Genomic DNA, 19,200 nt, shown 5'->3' with positions numbered 1-19,200 from the left:
CATTTTACTATTTTTATTCTAAAAATTGGTGTCGCTTAACTCAACTCTACCTTATACTTTCTATTTTCTAAATATACTGTCATCTATATTCCAATTTTCATTTTCACTTAATATTATAATTTCTTTATACAGACCCTATTATGTTCTATGAGATGATAGATCATATTATATAAATTTCTATGCCTCACTTTAGTCGACAAATGTTATTTGTTAGTTGGCAACTCTGCTCTGTTATGTCACTTCTCATTGCCACAATTCTGTACAGGTGGATTATATTTTTTGTTTTTTCATATTGATTTTTGCTTATTAAGCTGCTGCTTCCATTGAAGATTCATTTTATATATTAAATCATCTCTGGGGTAAGTTATATTTAATATTTAACTAATATCTGTCTTTTATAATTTCAATTTTTAAGTATACTTACATAACCTATTCTTCACATGTTTCTTTTAAACTTATAATTCGTCTCATTTATAGTTAGTATTTTTAGTATAATTTAACTAATTCATCTAATAATAATTATATTCATTTTATCCTTGCCAATTTGCTATTTGTTATTTAATATTGTAATTATTTTTAATCTTCATATAATTTAAAACGTATGATGTTGCTACATATATATATATATATATATATATATATATATATATATATATATATATATATATATATACCTAAGCATATTTACATATAAGATATTTGAATTATCCTGTATGGAAATATGGAAATATCAATATCCTTTGGGAAAATAACGCTGGGAAATTGCTATATCGATATTTCTGTCAAATTATAGTTCATTTAGTCTCACACGGCGGGTGAAACTGTAGTCGTATACACAGAGAGAACGAAGGTATATTGTAGACTTGCCCCATGGCGAATAGTGTAATTCCAATATTCGCAATAGGTGAATCGAATATATACTTTTAAATTATCAAAACAATTTAACGTTTTGTATAAATCTTCAACGACTTATGTCAGTCATAAAATATTTATGTGTTGATATAAACCGTATACGCAATTAAGGTTAAAATTTATTCCAACAAAATTGTATGGGAAAAAAGAATTTTGATGGCATTGGAGCCTTCGAAATGTGTACAGATGTATGGTTATACCAGTCAAAGATTAAATAGTCAATCCTATTATAATAGATTAATAGTTTATTAAGAACTAGGAATTTCTAATATGCACATAATATATATATATATATATATATATATATATATATATATATATATATATATATATATATATATATATATATATATATATACATGTAATACATGTACATATATATTGTTTTGAGTAGGAAATATATTTGGGATTTTAAAGTACTTTCGCTGAAAGTGACAAATATAATAAATTACAAAATTGGTAAAAAGAAATCCGAAGGTTTCTTACCTGGCGAATCTAATTTAAATATTTGACTACTACGCGTTTTACCCTATATAAGCAGACATATTGATGAATTTATCGGCAAATATCCTTCGTGAATTTGTTTCTTATATATACTCCGAAAATGAGTAAATAAACAAAGCAGAAAGACTTTTGAGATTTGATTTCAGTACAGTGCTCCCGCTATTCGCTTATACGTATTTCGACCTTCTTATATCTCGTCAGAACCTCATTTGCAGCACTTCTCAATTGAAAACAAATTTTTCCCGTCTTAAAAGTATAATTATAAAAATAATTATATGGGAACATATTTTTATAATTATACTTTTGAGACGGAAGAGATTTGTTTTCAATCCAGAGTTTCTGCGTATGTCGCTCTGACGAGACCCAAGAAGGTCGAAATACGAAGGCCGAAAGCAGATGGCGGAGTCATGTATTGAACTCTCAAAAGTCTTTCTGCCAAGTCTTTCTGCGTAATAAATTACGTTGCAGTGGGGATTGTTGCATAAATTTTTGTACTAAATGCTCTAGGCTTAATAAAACGCCCACAAAGGCCCTGTTGGGCCAAAAATTTTCCGATCTAAGTATATTTTGTATATTATGTAATTCGCCAGGCATAAGATATTTAAACTAAACAATATTAAATTTATCAAAAATCAAATACCTTCAAAAAATTTGAATCCATACTTCATGTAACTAAAAAACTTACTGATAATTCGCCTGTTTTCATTGAGACATACGATTTATTAAAAAAAAAAATGGAGGCAAACTGGACCATCTTATAAAAAAAATTGACGAGATCCATAAAATAAATAACTTACTAAATCCTGAGAATATTTTAAAAACAATGAGACAGATGGAACAAGATATTTTTCATATATCGTCAGTTTTTTCGGCTGTACCGATGTCACTATCAGGTTTAAGTCCAAGACTCAAATTCTACTAAGACTAAGATGGGGTAAGAAAGGCTCTCTTAAAACAACAGTCACATATCTAACCAAATAAGTAATCTTACGAACAAATTATCTACTATGTTAACGAAAAAAGAAGAATTTTATGCCACCTTAGATACCCAAACTAAAGACTCTGAACATTTCGAATCAAGTCCAGAGAAAAAGCCAAACATTACAGAAGATAAATGTCATTGTGTAGTTATTAGTAACTTAACCCCAATTTACACCCCTATACATATGGTTCGCTTTATTAAAGAGAAGCTAGGTACCAAGAAATACATTAGATCAGAGTTTCCCAAACTTATCTAAACCGCGACCCCTTCTTGCTAAAAAATTTGTTCGCGACCCCCCAATTTCCCCCCACTCATTTATTCAATATTATTTGACAGAAATAGCGTGCCTAATTTACAATTACCTGATGGTTTCTCAAATTTAATTTTACTTTACTGTTTAAGTTTAAATCAAAAACAATTATTTTATTTTAATACAATTATTTTAATGATTGCGATCTGTCCCACTAGTAATTAGTAGTAGGTACTTCTGCCAGAATAGCATTTACAATAAAAATAAATAATAAGAAGTCGACTGCACATTGTACACCGCTTGTGTCTACATCGCAAAACTCTTCCATGATAATCGCGAAAGCGCTCGCTACTAGATGGCACTCTGAACGCGGTGTTGAGTAATGAGTAAATATTTTACGACTTACGTATTCCCGTTTACGTATTTACGTCTACGATAAATTATAAATTATGGATAAGTTTTTAAAAAAAAGTGCAGAACCATCTACGTCTGAAACTGGCAGTAGCAGCAATAAACAGAAAAACAGATTCTACATTGATGAATATCTTAAATATGGTTTTACCATTATTTCCAATAAACCACAATGTGTTATTTGTGGACAAGTCTTGTCAAAAGAAAGCATGAAGCCATCAAAGTTACTTCGACATTTAAATAGCAAACATCCAGATAAAAAAGACAAGCCCGTAGAATTCTTTGAAAGAAAGCTGAACGTCCTTCACAAACAGCAAGACAGTTTTCCCTTGGCAACCACTACTAATGAAAAAGCATTATTAGCAAGTTATAAAGTTGCTTATCGTGTTGCCAAAACTAGTAATCCGCACACAATTGCTGAAAATCTGATTTTTCCAGCAGCTGTTGAAATGGTACATATAATGTGTGGGAAAAGAGAGGCTGTAAAATTAAATACAATACCTCTGTCAAATAATACTATCCAAAGAAGAATTAGTGATATGGCAGAAGGTATTCAAGCGCAAGTTGTGGAAAATCTTAATAAATGCACGTACTTCTCTCTTCAAATGGACGAATCCACAGATATATCTAACTGTGCCCAATTCATTACGTTTGTAAGATATGATACAAATAATGGCATTCAAGAAGATATTTTATTTTGTTCCCCATTGAAGACCAATACCACTGGAAAATGTTTACTCGACACTTTTGTGAAACGTACAAGTAAATATGATATTGACTAAGGTAAATGTATTGCTATATGCACAGATGGCGCTAAAGCTATGACAGGACATAAATCTGGTCTTGTCATCAAATTACAAGAAATAATGCCAAATGGAGACATTGTTTTTTACATCGAGAAGCTCTTGCGTCCAAAGCTTTACCTCCTGAAATGGACTGTGTTATGAAAACCATCATTAAAGTTGTAGTAAGGTGGCTTTCAAGGGGCAACGTCTTAAAAAGAGTATTTCACTTAAGAGCAGAGCTTTTAATGTATTTGAAAGATGAGAAGTCCCCATATGAAAATCAATTTTCCGATCCTATTTGGCTTCTGAAACTAGGTTTTCTTGCTGATATTTTTTCCCAGAACTCGGACCAATTTTGGACCGAAAAGATGCAGGAATACCCCCAGTTGGCGAGTGAAGCTGTAAAATGTTTGGTTCCATCTGTAACATCATATTTGTGTGAGTTAAGTTTCTCGTCTATGACTGCCATTAAAACAAGAGTTAGAAATCGTCTCGTACTTGAAAATGATATAATTGTGTGTGTCTCAAATACACAGCCTAGATTTGAAAGATTAGTTTCACAGAAACAGGCGCATAGCTCTCATTAAGATTATAATATTTGACTTTGTTTTACTCTTTTATTTTTACGGACTTTAATATTTAGTTTTATATTTCGTCTGATAATTAATTGTTAATTTCTATTTACGGCGTTGTTAAAATAAAAATACATGATCTAACAAAGTGGTGCTTTTGTCTTATTTTGAAAATGTTCGGCGACCCCCCTAGTACCTCATGGCGACCCCCCAGGGGATCGCGACCCCCCACTTTGGGAAACACTGCATTAGATGGTATGCCCTCTTCAGGATGCCGATACAGTGTGTGGTTCCTCATTCATAATAGGCATAAAATCCAAAACCTCTATTGACTTATTACTTAATAAGGAAATTTGACCACCTGGTGTAAACATAAAATGCTCTATTGAATCTTCATATTCAGAACCAACGCCTTTATCTGAGTCATATATGAATCCGAAGAACATCAGAAGCTCCGTTAGCTTGGAATATTCAATTACCATTTCAAGCAACAACAAAAATTATGTGGAAAACACAAAAATACTCATAGAGAAACAAGTCATCGAAATTTGCAAATCTAAGAATCCTTTCCATTCCCATTTTAATTTCATTAAGAAAGATACTTTGGAACCATCGATCAATCTGGATCCTTTGACCCCATCAAGAGTTAGATTAACCAATAACTGGAACAGTCGATATCTTTTAGTAATATTAAGGGTACCGGATATCTTAAAAGCCATTAAGCTACATCTTTCTTTTTTACACGCTCAACCTGCTTCAGTATGTTACGAAGGAGGTAACGAAATATTTTGTCTACCACATAGGGTATTATTATGGGGGGTTGAAAATTGGGGACAGAAGTTACTGGAGTAGAGATAGGGCAAGTAAAATAAACTAAACTTATGCGAACGGCACTCAGAGTTTATTTCGAGTAGCTGGGTCGTGGATAAGTGAATGGCAAGAGGGTTCAATTGGGGTAACTACAAAAAATGAAACAAAGAGTTACTTACATGAATCTCCTGGAACAAATGGACAAAAAAAAATAACAGGAAGGACCTCTAGCTATTTAAAATCAGGACGCCGCTTCAAGGTGACAAATTATAACGATTACAACTAGTTGTAACTATTGAAATAATTATTAGAAATGCAAAATACATCTTTTTAAATGAAACTCAAAAAGGGGTTATAAACTTTTTTTTCTAAATAAATAAAAAAATGGTTTAGAGAAATAATTCAAACATTTATTGTTGTCTCACTACAAACAGTTACAAAAATAAATGGCACAAATTACTATATAGATAGTTACAAAGATAAATACCAAAATAACAAAAAAAAAACACTTACATTGTCCTATCTGTTTAAAACTCTTTTTACATGTGGGAGATGCTACAAAAGTTACAAAAACATAATGCAAATAAGGAATTAAGTTTTTAAGTGAAACCATGTGTATACCCCGGAGGTAAAGGACACTATGTCCATTTTTATCGAAATTTATATTATTGCACTTTTGAATATAACTTTTCTGGCTCTACACATAGGTAAACCATACTATGTCCAGAGACAATTTTAAGGCAAGTTACCGACTTTTTAATAAACACCAAGTCCACTTCCAGTCAGAGGTAAACAACGCCATGTGGACTTGGTGTTGTTTACCTCTACAATATGTGTGCACCGTCATTTACCATCCGGACATAGTGTTATGTACCCTTGTACACTTCCCGTCTGGGAAATAAAACTGGTACACTTGTTTTCCCAATGTAAACCAGTGTTCAGACTGGACACAATGGTTCGTGAAACAATTCATTGTTGCCATCACAGATAAAGGAATTGCACTAAATCTAAATCAAAAAAATAACGTTCAAAAATGTATTCAGATAAATATTATTTTTATCATTAACAACAAAAAACGGTATCTAAAAAATTTAATAACCAGAGAGACGGTTGAGTTAATGTCCAAAATGTTTGAAGAATTTTTTAATAATGGAGATGACAAAATACTATTATCTCAGCAGTTTCGAATTATAATAGGGGAGAGGGGGGCAAGTTGTTACACGGGCAAGTTGTTACACAATTATTTTAAAACGCAGCAAGTATCATGAGCTGCCGATATTTTATGGAAAGTTGGGTCAACCGACCCGTCATCTGTGAACGGATATTGATACTCAAGTCAGACATCCATCATAGTGTTATTGCTTAGAATGTGGTTTCGGGTCTAAAACTGTACCGTTGTTAGGTGGCTTTTGTTTTTATTTGTGAGAAATTGGTAAGTAGTATAAATATGTGTATTATATAGTTTTGAAGCGTATATATTTCTCGTTATTGGCATGCTATTGTTAGTAATTGATTCTCAATATTTACCAAAAAACGTTGACTTAACCTCATTTCGTACACGTGGGGCCAGTTGTTACAATAATCTGGGGCCAGGTTGTTACTGTAACAACTTGCCCCGAACACGTTAATGTAAGAATATATCGAAATACCTACAATGGTTACAATATGGTTACCATAATTTATGATTTCACTAAAAATCCAATATTATGATCAGACATATTTTGTAGATAGTAATTTGTTTGTAATGAATAGCATACCTACCTACATTTATTTTCGCAAAGCATGTTAGAAACACAGATTAGGTTTTATTAAATTTTTCTATCATAAAATTGTTTTGGTTGTTTTCAGATAGCTTAACATGGTGCGAACGTATACCAAGAAAACCACAAGGGGTATTATTCCAACCGAACAATTTGAAAGGGCGGCGCAATCGGTTTTACAAGAACACTTGTCAATTAGGGATGCTGCTACTCGCTATGGAGTTAATTTTATGACATTGCACCGCTATATGAAAAGAAAATCAAACTTAGGTGCTGAAAACAGTAACAAGAACTTAGTCGGCTACGCTACGGCCAGAAAAATATTTAACAATGCTGAAGAAGAGGAACTTGCCGAATATACTGAGCATTCTGCTAAAATTTATTACGGTCTTACAACTTCTGATTTGCGAAAATTTGCATTTCAATATGCAACAGCCAACCAAATATCTGTTCCGGAAAATTGGAAGGTTAATGAAATAGCTTCCAGAGACTGGCTATATGGATTTTTGAAGAGGCATCGAACTTTATCAGTCCGGACACCTGAAGCTACTAGTATGGGTCGAGCTACCGCGTTTAATCGTCATAATGTGTCACAGTTTTTTAACAATCTCGGCGAAGTTTATGATAAATATAAATTTGAGCTCCAAGAAGTGTACAATATGGACGAAACTGGACTTACAACTGTCCAAAGGCCTACAAAAATCATTGCAAAAAGGGGAACTAAGCAGGTAGGTGCTATCACATCTGGAGAAAGAGGTCAACTTGTTACCTTGGCATTAGCTGTCAACGCAACTGGAAATTTTGTACCTCCATTTTTAATATTTCCGAGAAAGAAATTCAAAGATGTTATGGTAGCCAATGGACCTCCTGGTTGTGTAGGTGCGTCTCATTCCTCTGGATGGATGACATGTGATAACTTTTTGTTGTTTATGAAACATTTCGTCCAGTTTGTACGATGTAGCAAAGAGAAACCCGTTTTGATGGTATTAGATAATCACGAGTCTCATTTGTCTATTCCGGTGTTGAATTTTTGCAAAGAAAATGGTGTGGTTCTTTTAAGTTTCCCGCCACATATATCACACAAGTTGCAGCCGCCTGATAGGACGGTATTTGGCCCACTTAAAAGATATTTTAATAGTGCTGCAGATGCATGGTTAAGATCTAATCCCGGTAAAGTAATGAACATTTACGATATACCTATCGTTCTTAAAGATTCATTTTCTCTTGCTGTTACACCTCTCAATATACAAAAAGGATTGAGTGTGACAGGAATTTGGCCATACAACAGAGAAAATTTTTCAAGATGATGAATTCTTGCCTGCAGAGGTAACAAGTAGGCCAATAACAGAAAATAAACGCAACAGTAGTCATAGATCCGGCACCTATTGGCACCGAAACACATAGAACTCCTTCCCAACAGCAACCTTCTACAAGCACAGATTTTAACTTGGCGATAAATGAACCTGTCGATTCACCTACTCATATAACGCCCCAGGAGTTGAAGCCTTATCCAAAAGCAATGCCAAGGAAATCCAAAGGGGGTCGGAAGAAAAGAACTTCCGCTGTTTTGACTGATACTCCCATTAAATCAGCTTTGGAGGAGGAAGAAAAGGCAAGACAAAGAAAAAAAAATGTGGGGGCAACCAAAAGAAACATATCAGGTGAATGAAGAAACAAGGTAAAAACTACTGTTAAAAAATGTAAGAAACGGACCGTCATTACCAAAAACACCTTCAAAAAATCAGATTCTGAAAGCTCGGAAGAGGATGAGGAATCGACGTGTCTGGTATGTTTAGCTCCATTTTCGAAGTCCAAAAACGAAGAATGGATTCGGTGCATTGTGTGTCAAAAGTGGGCACATATTGCTTGTGGAAAAGACGATGATTTTTATATTTGTATTCACTGCTCGTCCGATAGTGACTAGTTTAACATTCTTGTAAACAGGTTTGTTCAGATTTTCATTTTTTATTTTATTTCATTTTGTGTTATGTTTATAATATTTTTTGTAGCTAAGCAAGGGTTCTTTCTGTGACCACTAAATAATGTTGTGGGAAGTTTTTAGAATTTTTTTTTCTATTGTAACATCTTACCCCATGGACTGTAACAATTTGCCTCATAGTGGGGTATGTTGTTACAATTTACAAGTTGAGTTAAATTGATAATAACAAAATGTTAAATATGATTTTTTAAATAAATTAAAATTAACATTATTTGTGTAAATGTATCAACTACCTTAATCCGATTTTAGTTTTCATATAAAAGATCTACTATTGCCCAAATAAATAATAGAATCAATTATGTAACAACTTGCCCCCCTCTCCCCTACATATATTTAAATTCCACACTTGTTCACTGTAAAAGTTATTCATTTTGTATTAATTTCAAATTAAATTTTTAATTTTTCCAGTGTGTTTTATTTATTCTAGTATGCCACAACCCATAACTCAATACAGTTTTGGGCTACACTTTACGAGAAACGAATGACACCTCTTGATTTGAAATTAAACATAATAATTTAAAGTCATGTCTAAATTTTTTATTATTTAACACTATTTTTGAATTAAAATATTTTCATAAATTATAAGAAAACACGATTCAAGTCCTACTTTTAGCTGGTTTGATATAATATATTCGTTGTTCTGGCAACGTTACTCTAGAAATAAGAATGACGTATGTGAAAAGATCAACTTACACAGCTTAAAAAACATGATTGTACCTGGTGGAATTGTCATGAACTAAAATCATGGAAGTAGACGAAAATGATAATTTGTTTGGAGATGAAAATTCGGATATTGGTAAAATCTATGAGCCTCTAAGTGGTGCAAGCTCAGAATCGTACAATTGCACTTTAAAAGATTTCTGGGGTTACCTTCCTGTCACATGGTCAAATCCATCTCCAAACTGTGAAAGATGCTCTAAGGCGGTTTCTTAGGACAAATACAAACTTGAGGTTGAAAGTTTGGAAAACAAACTTTGGACTGGGCTTCTTAAACAACAGGAACGGGTAGAATTAGACTGCAACTACACATTGAACTTTACAATTAACTTTACACTGCTACACATTTTCCATAACAAAGAAACAAATAAAACACATTTACGAATCTGAAGAAAATTCGGGCTAAACGCTGGAAGCAGTTGTCTCTGACAACGCCTCAGCGAGAGTGACTCAATTATCTTTCCGGCAAATTCTTCTCAGCGATCCAAATGGATGTTTATTTGAAACGCATATATCGGGCGGATTAACGATCAAAGAAAAATACCAAAGAATTACGCGTCCGTGGTATGAAAACTCTAAAATGGAAAAAACTCTCAATTTGACGACGCCAGAAGGATTGAAAATACATATACGAGGGAATTTCAATATATTCTAAGGAATTTACAAATACTACAAGAATATACCAACATAAGCATTAAACTCTTTGTGGCTTCCTAGAGACTTCCCACTAAAACTGAAGATTTGCGAAAAATCCTTCAAGAATTTAACTATGCCTATGGTATTGGTCCAACTAAGTTGGAAGCTGATCTTGCTCCCGTTGTCTGTCCAAAACGAAATTTTTATTAAACAATACTACAGCGTTTCTCAACCTTTTACCAGTTGCGACCCAATTTCATATAATTATTTTCACCGCGCCCCCTCATACAATAAAAATATATGAATCCAGGACCGATTTTCAAGGGAGGGGGGTGGTGGTACACGAACTTTTTTCGGTGGTACCGAAATTTTTTTAAGGCACTTTTCACACACTTGAGTGCCATAAAGACAATCAAACCTTATCGTTATTAAAGTATATTTATTTGTCAAATTTTTTAGCCAGTCTCTCTGGATCCGCCCTTGCACTAAACTTACAGCAAAACCTTAATTACCAAATTACCGAGAATAAGTAAATTTATTGATATGTGGCAACACCAATCCAGAACCGATCGTCTCTCTTCGCGAGAAGTTCCGAGTTCTCCTCTCTCCTCCTCAGACCTAGACCTTAGTCGAGTCAGTTTAGTCAGTCCTTCTGCACCTGTTAAATTTATTGTGAATGTTTATGTTGCAGTTTGCGTGTATTAATTGCAGTTCACGGTATTAAAATATTCCAAGCAGTAGGTAAATATACTTAAATTTATACAAAATCATGGATAAATTTTTAACTGGGTGTAAGCGAGCATTCGATACTAGTGAAGTATCAACAAGTGAACAAGTGTACAGGCGAGAGTGGTTCCAAAAATAAAATCAAGGAAATATTCTCAAGATTACTTAAATTTTGTCTCTATGTATCATTTGCTCAAAAATTTTAGCAGCAGAAAAACAAAAATCATTTTTAAAATAACTTTTACTGTGAATGAAAAAGCTTTACTTGCCTCTTATAAAACCTTCCATCAAATAGCTAGATGTAAAAAGCCTCACACTATTGGTGAAGAGCTTATTTTGCCAGCTGCAATTCCAATTGTAGAAACTATGTTTGGAGATAATTTTGCCAAAAAAGTGGAGTCTATACCTTTATCAAATGATACTGTTGCCCGTCGAATTTGTGATATAGCTCAAGATGTACAAGATCAGCTACTCGGGAAGTTGCGCGACAAGCTGTTTTCGATTCAGCTTGATGCGGCAACAGATAGCAATAAAGATGCTTATTTTATTGCCTACGTTCGATTTTGTGATGGCATATCATTAGTAGAAGAACTACTTTTTTGCAAACCAATAGAACTGAAAGCAACTTCGCTCGCATTATTTGCTATCTTAAACGATAAATGAAGCAAAAATAGAGTGGAAGAATTGCGTCGGAATATGCACAGATGGTGCTCGTGCAATGTCCGGAAAATTTCATAGTCTACAAGCGCTTGTGAAACAAAAGTCTCCAATGTGTATATGGGCACACTGTATGATCCACAGGGAAGCTCTAGCTTCCAAAGAAATGCCTCCTGGTCTGAATATTGTGCTAACAACGGTTGTAACAGTAGTTAATTACATAAAAATGAGACCTTTGAAAACCAGAATCTTTTCTGCACTTTGTAAAGACATGGGTGCATTACATTCAGCATTATTATTTTATTGTGAGGCAAGATGGTTATCACGTGGGGGGGGTTATCACGTATCAAGTGTTTTTGAATTAAGACATGAAATCGCTATTTTTCTAGAAGAAGAAAATAGACCGGAAGCCGAGATGTTTCGAGATAGTTTATTTTTGATGAAATTGAGCTACTTGGTTGACATATTCGAGAAACTAAATATTTTGAACATTCATCTTCAAGGAGCCAATAAACATATATTTGATACGAGTGATAAAGTTCATGGTTTTTGTAAAAAATTGGAATTGTGGAGCAGAAATTTAAAGCGAAAAAACCTAGAAATGTTTGCAAATCTGGATGAATGTATTAAAACTTACAAGGTTGAAGAACAACACGTGAAAGTTGTTTTTGTAACCATTGAAAATCATTTAGTGATGCTGACTAAAAATTTTAAAAGATATTTTTTTGCCAACGACAAATTAATACGTAGTTACGAGTGGGTTAGGAATGCGTTCCAAATTACACCGGACGAGCTCTCTACTGCCGAAGAAGAAACCTTCATTGACTTAACAGCCAATGATGAAATCAAGAAACAGTTTAATAATAAATCCCTCTTTGAATTTTGGGCAGGAGTAAATGATGAGTTTTCTGCACTGAAAACCAGAGCGTTCCGTATACTATTGCCGTTTTCAACATCCTACCTTTGCGAAACAGGGTTTTCTGCGGTGGTTGCTTTGAAGACCAAATATAGATCGCAGCTAAATATAGAAAAAGAACCGAGAACGTCTATTTCTAATAATACAGCCCGTTTCGATAAACTTTGCTCTACAAAACAAGCACAAGGAAGTCACTGATTTATTATTAAACTTGTTCATAATTTAGTGTTCAGTGCTCTTTATAATTATACCTGTTATATCAATCAGTGTTCATGTGTATTTTATTTTTTATTTTGTAATAATTTTGTTTTGCTTTGATTTTAGTAAATTAGTCAATGTTGTTGATGTTTTTTTTCGAATAGGCTCACGCCCCCCCCCCCCCATTAATAATACGGCGCGCCCCACAGGTTGAGAATCACTGCAATACTACAACGTATTCTGTGCGAGTAGAAACCTCAAATGAATTTAGTGATGACGACTTTAGCATGGTTCTGATTAATATTCGTTCTATAAGATTTAAAATAGATGAAATATTTTTGTTTCTAGAGGAATTAGGATTTCCCCGATATTTACATTTGCAGAGCACTGGCTTAAAGTCAACAACCTTTTTTTGTAGAAAAATATACCACAATTTTTAGGTATGATTATCCAAGTTCAGCTTAAGGTGGACCCTATTTATTTCTACAAATAATGATTTCTTTCCGGAAACAAAATACATATTACTTTTTGTTGAATGAAGCCTTCTTTGATTTTTTCCTAGTAATAATAAGAGTCTTAATCTATACACTCTTTGCATTTATAGATCACCTGACTTTATAGTTCAGAACATGAGATGGCCTAAAAGCAGAAAAAATTGTATGCGGTGATTTAAATATTAATCACGCTGCTGCTTGTGCTACCTAGCTGTCCTTGGTCAATATATTCAAATCGAATGGTCTCTCAATTCACGTTAATTCTCCTACAAGAATTGCTAAAACGGCATCTATTATATTTGATTATATTGTCTCAGATTTCTCACCCCTTGATGAACGCTCTACAATTATTAATGCAAAACTGTCTGATCATGAAGCAGTATATACCAAGTTTAACACTCCCAATAAACCCTCCTCGAAAACTCGACGTTTAGGTAGGATTTTTTTCACCCAGAACATTCGTAAATTCCAAAATTTATGCCTGATTTCTCGGTGGAACTTTGCTTCTGTGAACGTGGACAATTTTTGTTTTTTGGGTAGGCTGGTCTTTATTCTGAATGACACATTTCCCTAAATTACAATTAAGTCAAAACTTCGCAAACCCTGGACTATCAAAGTTATCCTCATATAAGCCAAGAATATGCGTTAACTACCGTACATTAATAAATTTACTTTCAACGTTTTTGTCACTGATTATATCACCAAGTACAGAGGAACCTATCTAAAACTTATCGAAACAGCTAAAAAACGTACTATCAAAATCGTCTGGGAAGCTCTAAAAGTGTTTCAAAAGAACTTAGTTCATAATAAACGATCTTTGAAATAAAACTAACACAGCTCAAACATTTTCCCTTCCAAACACTAAAAATGTAAATGATTACTTCGTTAATGTGAGTTAAAATGTAACATCAACTATTTTGCCACAACAAGAGCCCATTTTCTATCTCCCCAATTTAAAAATGGTCTTGAATTCATTCTTTATAAGATCAGTTGATAAATCTGAACTGATCCAAATAATCAATAGTATCAAAAGCAAATCTTCCTGTAGTACTGATGGACTATCCATAAAAATTTTCTCAGATCTTCCAAAAAATGTGTTGGAAGTCCTGGTCTTACTAATTATTGATTTATTTAAAAAGTGTATATTTTCAGAGTACCTATAGACATTAATTATTATTCCTTTTCATATATACACATCGGTTTAGAACGTCTTTCGACGTTGTCCGATACCTAAACACCATCTCTTCCTATCTTCGCAGTCGTTTGTTGTTAAATTTCTTTCGCTCATGGACTTGTTTACGCCGTGTTGCCATTCTAATCTGGGTCTTCCTCTTTTCCGTCGACCTATCGGTTGCCATTCTATTACTTTTTTGGGGAGTCTTGATGCTGGCATCCGTTGAACATGCCCATACCACCTTAATTAATCCTTTTCATAAGGGTGGTTAAAAATCAAATGCCTCCAACGATAGACCTATTGCCTTACTACCGGTACTATTCAAAATTATTGAGAGATCTATAAAAGCCCGACTCATCTCCTTTTTATTTAATAAATGTACCAATGATGCTATGTTTTCTGTACTTCATAATTATGATTACCATAAGTGCTTTAAGTCCTTAAGCTATTTTTATTAGAAACTATGAAAAATAATAAATTTAACATTACAGAGAGTCATTATTTACTACGAATAAACAAAGTCTCCATCCTCAGATGGTATATTTTTCTACATTTTTGTTAGCACTGGAGGCTTAGACTCTTTCTAAAGCTTTCTTTAACAAGCTCCAAGTTTTTGAGATGCGGTGCTACGGGCACATCTTAAGAGTTGTGCCCTGTAGATGGAATAGGTGACTAATGTTGAGGTTGTACATACTAGAATGGGGAAGGAATGCAAGATTATTCATGCAATGAAAGAATGTAAATTTGAATGTCTGGGCCATATTATAAGAAACAAGCAGAAATGTGGCTTGTTGTAATTCTTTCTCAGAGAAAATATTATACCTTACTTTTATGAAAAAATACTAAGGAGAACAAGAATGTATTGGTTTTACAACTTGAACAAATAGTTTAACACGTTTACAACCGGACTATTCCGGAATAGCTAACAGCAAATCAAGGATAACCAGGTTGATCGCCAACATCTGGCACGGATAGGAACCGTAAGAAAAAGAATAAGAAAAATAAAACTGATATACAAGATCTACCCTTTCTAGTTTTGTCTCTCAAATTAACCAACTCCTGAGATAATGGAGAGTTTTTACACTTTATAAGAGTTGCATATATTAATAAATCTGTATAATTTTTGAGCTAAATACTTTTATGTTAAGTAAAAAATAAAATGTGTAAAATTGAATTAATATTTCAGTAAAATCTATAGAAATATTTTCAATAACGTATATGGTTAAAATTGACCTGCTTTTGTTAATAACAATCTTTTTTATTTTGTGACAAAGCAGCTTTTAAAAAATCTGCTTAATAATCATCTTAACCATTTCAATATATTCCACGATAGTAATCTTCAGCTTTCCAGAAGTCGGGAGTTGTGTAGAACCGACGATAAAATGAATATTAAAATTTAAAGAGGATATTCAAATTCAACAAGTCTCGTTTGCATAATTGTGACTGCTATTTCAGGACATCAAGAATTACACTTACTCTAATGGAAGAAAGTCTTTTCCCTTAAAACAGTTTTTGGGTAAAAACATCGCGACTTTTTCCTTTCTGGTAGTTTTAAGTTGATTTAGAGAAAGGATTTTAATTAGGAATTTAAACTTTATCTTTATTTGAATTAAACATTATTAATACTGTTAAAGTTTTCTCCAGGTGTAAGTTTTCGCAAAACGAAACTGTATTAAACTTAGATTTCATTAAAAGATTAAAACTAGAAACTATCATAAAATATCTAAGTTGTGGATAATCAATACTATTTAAAAATACAAAGAATGTTGCTAACTATAATTAAAATAAAAAATACAGAGAGTTGTTCTATATAGGATAGTTCCAAAATTAAAAATATCTCCAACAAAATTTAAGTTACAGAAAGTATTCATGTTTAATATAAGATGTAGTAGGAAGTAGGATAGAGGCTTCTTATACTATCGGCATCGGAGGTTGGAAGTCGTTATGGCGATTCTAATTTTATTCACAGCTGTCCTAAATAAGTAAGTGGAACTTGAATAAAAAATTAATTTTCCTTAATAACTTTCTTAACTTTAACTTAACTAAACTTATATTAAACCACGTGCCTTAATTTCTAAGCCAAGAAATTTTCATTCGTTCAACACTAGACTCATTAATTTACCAAACTAATATTGTTCTGAAGCTATTTTCTTGTGGCAGTTTAAAGTAATTACTATTTAAATGGGAATAAGCCACAATTAAAGGTTAAAGTACGTTTATTGACGTTTCAATTTCCACTTCGGAAATCGTTCTCAAAATACAAACATTAGTAAATTAAACAAATTTTTTATTTATTAAATTATGTGGCTTATTACCATTTAAATAGTAATTACCAAACTACTCCAGTAGTCTTGTAAGGGTATAAACGTTATATAATTGTTGTTTTTCTTTTAATAATTATTTTATTCCAATTTCTTTTCATTTTATTTATTTGTAAATTTTCTGTTTGTTTTACTCTTTTTATTCTAAAAATAGTTGGTTCTCCACTGTTATATCAACCAATTATTCTGTTTAATGATTATTCTTCAATTTAATTTCTTATTTATTTCAGTTTTATATTCCCATTTACTCTTTGTATACATCTATATTTATATCCCGTTGAGGAAGGCGGGGCCGAATGGGGTAGCAGGCGGAATGAAGTTTGATATTTTTTTTAAGTATCAGTGACCTGCTGCAGCCAGCAATAAGTAAAAGTAGATCAGTATAGTGGAAGTGAAGATCGGTAGTCATGTTTGTCTAGTTTTCTCGCCGTTAAAAATGTGAAACTATCGTTGCTTGGTTTTTTGCTTATCATTTTTAACTGGTGGTGATTTTATGACCAAAAAAAGTTGCACACGCTTGTTTTTTTACAATGTTAGTTGTTAATACTTGTGGAATGTTTATTTAGCTTTAGTTTATTCTAGTCAAACGTTTTCTTACCATAAGTGACCATAGTTTGTTGAAATAGATCGTGTGCTTTGGGCGGAATGGGGACGTACCCAATTCCGCCCCACACTATTTTTAAACAGGAAGTCTACATTAGGTTCGTAACCATTTTTTTTTCTATTTTAGATGGTTCGAGTATACAAAAAGAAGACGAATAGACAGTCATGGTCTACTGAGACTCTGAATAATGCTGTTGAAGCTGTTATTTTTGGTCAATTCGATTATTTGAAGGCTTCAAATCAATTTAGTGTTTCCAAAGTTACCCTATACTGAAATGTTAAGAAAAAAAAAGATCTACAGTACCATGTTGACAAAACAGCAGAGAAATTTCTAGCTGTCTTTACCGAAAAGAAAAAATATGAGCTCATGAGCTATTTAAAAATTATGGAGTCTCAATTATTTGATATAACGATGAAAGATTTGCGTGCCTCAGCTTATCAGTTAGCTATAAAAAATGGCCTAGCCCACAAACTTTGTAGCACTTTTGTTTTACCCCGTATATCATAAAATACAGAAAAAGATTCTAAATCTTTGTACGTCTCCGGGATTGAACATCTAAACATTTTGGAGACTGTTTATAATAAACAAATTGCTCTTCCATTTGATCTTAATTCCGCCTAGATATTTACACAGAAAATAAACAACAATATTTCCGCTGATGCGGACAATACCGAAGTCCGAATTTTCCGGACTTCGGTATTGGCAGCCATAAAGAGCAATTCAGGGTCTGGGCAAATAATCAACACCATTTGTCGTGAAGTTTTGGAAAACAGGCAAAATTTCCCTTTATTTCATGTGTGTAGTAATAAAAAGGTAATTTAAGCTTAAAATGCAATATGCAATATAGCAATATTTATAATATGTGTTAATCGCCGTTTGTTGTAAGCTATATCCTGTGACAAGAACACCGTCTGAGGGCTAAGTAAGCCGATATGGTTTAAGTGTAAAATAAGCAACAGAGTTTAAAAAATCAAATATTGCTATTATCCAGGATACCTGATGTCCAGGTTTGGTATTTAATTTGATTTCTCCCAGGATTTGTCCAGCCTCCATCCATTTTGTGTCTTCCAAAGGACATATTTTGATTGTTTGAAGTTTTTAGGGCAATGTTTTTTATTTAAATTTAAGGTGACAAACTTTTTTAATAATTCAGACATAATTCTGACAAAATTGACCAGTGAAGCGAGTAGCTTTATTAAATTTTTCTAAATAAACATTTATCGTTAATACAATAAGATTTGCTCTCATGTCAATTTAAAAAGTTTATAAATAAATATAAGTTTATTGTATCACCTAATTTTCATATTTTTTTTACATAATATTAACCTTTGATAATTATTTACTAATTCAGTAAAGTTCAGTAGCTTCATTTCGACATATGACAGTTAGTGTATCTTTTTCTGCCATTTGGTACATAACCATAGTTTAAAAGTCTGTTTTATTAGAAGATTCAATGTCATGTTTTTTGATAGATTTAAATTTTTTTTGGAATAACTGTTTATGTACAATAAAAATAAATTTATTATTTTTATCTTTAAACTAGGAGTTTAAAAAAAATATTTCTTTTAAAACGATTCACCCTTAAAAATTATTTAGGAAAGAAAAACCTTAAACCATTTCTTTCTAAGTAGCAAGAGGATTTTTTTAAACGGCGTCCTAAATTTAAATAGGTTAGAAATCTTCTTGTTTAGTGCTGTCCACGACATCTCTGTAAGTATTTCTTGATTTCTTTTTCGTAGTTAGTTCCCCAGTCCTCCCCAAAACAAAAAGGA

The 19,200-nt window shown here is 32.8% G+C and overlaps 1 long non-coding RNA gene across 1 annotated transcript; it reads left to right on the top strand.

The window, feature by feature from the left end:
- Positions 1–218: 218 nt before the first annotated feature.
- On the top strand, positions 219–18,026 carry LOC140438226 (uncharacterized). The gene is made up of 2 exons (XR_011950461.1): positions 219–359; positions 17,555–18,026. It is a non-coding gene; the product is annotated as an uncharacterized lncRNA (long non-coding RNA).
- The last annotated feature ends 1,174 nt before the right edge of the window (positions 18,027–19,200 follow it).

This window comes from Diabrotica undecimpunctata, chromosome 4 (assembly GCF_040954645.1).
Source record: "Diabrotica undecimpunctata isolate CICGRU chromosome 4, icDiaUnde3, whole genome shotgun sequence".
Classification (NCBI taxonomy): domain Eukaryota; kingdom Metazoa; phylum Arthropoda; class Insecta; order Coleoptera; family Chrysomelidae; genus Diabrotica; species Diabrotica undecimpunctata.
This window is presented reverse-complemented; position numbering and strand designations above follow the sequence as displayed.